Genomic DNA, 4,199 nt, shown 5'->3' on the forward strand with positions numbered 1-4,199 from the left:
TTAAAAAATACATTAAATTAAGTTTTAGAATCTTTCTATATAAACTTTGTTATTTTAAATTCAAATTTCAATATATTTTATTTCTTAATCTCACTGTATATATTTTTCTTTATTTTTTGTTGTTGTAATTATAATGCTTGTGGTATACAATACAAAATAGGATACCTTTAAAATTATCTGATATTGATAAACTTTATAAATTTAAGTATCACATAATTTTATCATTCAACAAGTTGTTTATTAAGTTATTGATACAGTTGCTATCTAACCACTACAATGTATATTTCGACATGTATCACTTACATGAATTAATGTATCGAATATATTATTTTGTCTTTCCTTTTATATATGTGTGATATTTTAACCTAAAAATTACAGTCATTCACAATCATGATAGATCAGATACATTATTATCAAAATCAAAAAAATATACCTTTTATAAACACTATACCAGATTTATAAAATTTAATAGTTTAACAATGTGATATCATCATTATCAAGTAGAAATGTACACAAAGTTGAACAAATTTTTATTTATTAATAGCAACACTTCAATATATTGAACGTTCAATGTTCTTTTACTAAAAAGAAATGTAAAACTTCTCTTTGGTAAGAAATAATCCTTCAATTTGAACTTTAAACTTTCGTACACTTTTGACAATAAAAAAATGACCAAAATTACTTTATATGGTAAAATGAATAAATGATACAGAAAATCAACATTTTATAAATTAATGATAAATATCAACAATTCTAATTTATTTTTCTTCATTTTAAATTTTGGATACATTAATCGTAAGAAATAAATAAAATGTACAAAAAATTAGAGTTGTGTAAAAAATTAAGAATTTAATCAATATACATTATAATTTTTTATTAACAATAATGTATTTGCTATTACACAAAACTCATAACATGTGAATATAGAAAATTAAAAATAAAATAAAATAAAAATAAAAATAGATACCCTCATTCGCGAACATTTTGAAGTGTTTACCAAAAATTACATGTATAATGTATCATATATAAAACACATTTTTTCGCAAACACGATAAAATGATAAATATTAATGTATCATGATGCTTTATATCAAGAACACAGTAACTCATAATTCTAAAAACTCATTATTATATATGTCAAACTAGTAATGTATCAAGTTGTAACCATTAATGTATTATGACTTATATATCTATATAAAAAATTGCAAACTATACTCATTAGAGCACAAATAAAAAATAAATACTAATAAATTCACATGTATTTGATACTTTATATTATCAACACTAATTCATAGATCCAAAAACACAATACATCAAACTAGTCTATGCCTCCAGACAGTTGAAGATTCATGAGAAGAATTATCCAACTCATGACTTAGAATTGACTGTAGTGGTGTTTGCTCTATGGCGTCAGTACTTGTATGGTGTTCATGTTGATATATCCCCTGATCACAAGAGCCTCCAATATGCGCTCACTCCGAAAGAATTCAACCCAGACCGAGAAGGTGATTGGAAATACGCAAGAATTATGACATGAGTATTCTTTACCACCCAGATAAGGCTAATGTGGTTGTTGATGCCTTAAGCAGGTTGTCCATGGGAAGTACTTCCCATGTCGAAGAAGAGAAGAATGAGTTAGCTAAGGATGTGCACAAACTCACATGTTTGGGAGCAGACTTATGCATTCCACAGATGGAGGTATAGTGGTGACTAATGGGGCTGAATCATCATTAGTGTTAGAGATGAAAGAGAAGCAAGACTATGATCCCATTTTGCTTAGTTTGAAGGCAAGTGACCATCAACAAAGAGTATTGACTTTTGAACAAGGGGGAGATGGTGTGCTGAAGTACCAAGACAGATTATGTATACCTAAGGTGGATGGACTCCAAGAGAGGATCTTGGAGGAGGCTCATAGCTCCAGATATTCCATTCATCCGAGTTCCACCAAGATGTACCGTGATTTGAGAGAGATATATTGGTGGGAAGGTATGAAGAAGGATATCACTGAGTTTGTTGCCAGTGTTCAAATTATTAGCAAGTGAAAGTGGAGCACCAAAGGCCTGGAGGTTTAGCTCAGAATATAGAACTTCCAAAATGGAAGTGGGAGATGATTAATATGGACTTCATCACAGGTTTGCCAAGATCTTGAAGGCAACATGATTCTATTTGGGTTATTGTTGACAGAATGACAAAGTTAGCCCATTTCTTGCCGGTAAAGACTACCTATTCTGCCGAGGATTATGCTATGTTGTTCCTTCAAGAAGTGGTAAGACTTCATGGAATTCCGGTCTCCATATTTCAGATAGAGGTGCACAATTTACTGCACAATTTTGGAAATCTTTCTCGAAAGGTTTGGGTTCAAAGGTGAATTTGAGTATTGATTTTCATCCTCACACATATGGACAAGCAGACTGTACTATCCAGACCTTAGAAGATATGTTGAGAGCTTGTGTGATCGACTTCAAGGGTGATTGGGATGATCATATACGTCTCATTGAGTTCGCTTATAACAACAGTTACCAATTAAGCATCCAACTGGCTCCATATGAAGCTCTTTATGGGAGAAGATGCAAATCTCTTATTGAATGGTTTGAAGTTGGCGAAGCAGGGTTGATAGGACCAAACCTAGTTCACCAAGATAAGGAGAAAGTGAAAGTGATCCAAGAAATATTGAAGACGACACAAAGTCGCCAAAAGTCCTACACAGATGTTAGGAAAAGGCCATTGGAGTTTGAGGTGGACGATTGGGTGTATCTTAAGGTTTCACCCATGAAAGGCGTTATGAGGTTTGGTAAGAAGGGGAAACTTAGTCCCCGGTATATTGGACCTTATAGAATCGCCAAGAGAGTGAGCAATGTGGCTTATGAGTTGGAGCTACCTCAAGAGTTAGCGGCGTTTCATTAGGTATTCCACATTTCTATAGTGAAGAAGTGCTTGGGTGATCCTTAATTCACTCACTACTACAAACTTGGTTATCAAGTGACAAATTATTTTGTCACTTAAAACTCATTTTTTGTCAAAAAACATATTTCAGTGATGAAAAAAAAACATCACTTCTTCGTCCCTATGATGGGTCGCTAAAGGTATACAATGAAAATTTGGTGTTTCGTCTCCAAATAAAGTTGCATTAACTACGAAATTTGTTTTTGTTTCCAAATGCATAGTATTTATGATAAAATATTTCGTATAAAAAATAAAAACTTTGTTGTTGATTGCATATTTTCGTAACAAAAAAATTATCAATACCAACAAAATGAAGTTGTCACTAATTTTTTTAACTTTAATTAGTGACGACATCATTTGTCTCTAATGTTAAATATACTTCGTAGTCAAATAAAAGTAGTTACGTCACTAAAAACTATCTTTTATGTATGAAAATTTGTTGCCTCCAAATGTTATAATTAATGACAATTTTGCGCTTACAAAAATGACCTATAATTTTGTAGTTGAAACAAATCATTTCATACCCAAAAATATTAGTTTTACTGACACCACAAACATGTTAGTAAAAATTATCGTAATTAGTGAAAAATACAATTGTGATAGAATGCAAATTTAATACGTAATTAAAAATAAATTATATTACTGGTCAGAAAGTAATGAGAAGACAAATGGTTTGTCACAAATGTAGACAATTTAAAACAAAATAATGTCCTATAACAAATATATGCTTATCTTGAAAGATACAATGTAATCTAATTGTTACGTCTTTCTCCTATCTCGTGAGCTTCACTTGTTTTGAGCAAAAAAAACTGAGTTGTTTATTTGTTTATTCCCAACTTTAGATTTGTTGATGAAATTTCCTTAATACACCTCCCCCTTTACAAACGGAATCTATCATTTTGACTACTTCATTTCGCAACACTTCTCTTTAAGCTTTTCATGAACTTCAATCTTGATTCCAGTTAGATCTGCATCTTTAAAAACAAATATCAATTCAGCATACTATCTTAAATGAAAAAAATGGCAAGAGTATTTATTAGTAATTCCTACTTCAAAATAAAAACTAAAATGTAAAATTCTGGGCTGAAAATAACAAGTGAAAATTATGGACTCTTAGGACTTGTTTGGTTGAGAATAAATTGAAAAAATATCTCTAGTTCTACCATCTCACGGAATAATTAAAAAATAAAGAATCATAAGACAAGAGAAGATATGAATATAAAAGAAGAAAAAGCTGCAAAATTTTCAATAAAGGGG

General features: G+C 30.7%; 1 long non-coding RNA gene across 1 annotated transcript in view; it reads right to left on the reverse strand.

The window, feature by feature from the left end:
• Positions 1–3,553: 3,553 nt before the first annotated feature.
• LOC107016022 overlaps positions 3,554–4,199 on the reverse strand; it is a 3,043-nt gene continuing 2,397 nt past the window's right edge. The window contains exon 3 of the long non-coding RNA XR_001456409.2: positions 3,554–3,916. This is a non-coding gene — a long non-coding RNA (uncharacterized LOC107016022). The remainder of the gene's footprint in view (positions 3,917–4,199) is intronic.

The sequence above is a fragment of the Solanum pennellii genome, chromosome 4 (genome assembly GCF_001406875.1).
Source record: "Solanum pennellii chromosome 4, SPENNV200".
NCBI classification, from domain to species: Eukaryota; Viridiplantae; Streptophyta; class Magnoliopsida; order Solanales; family Solanaceae; genus Solanum; species Solanum pennellii.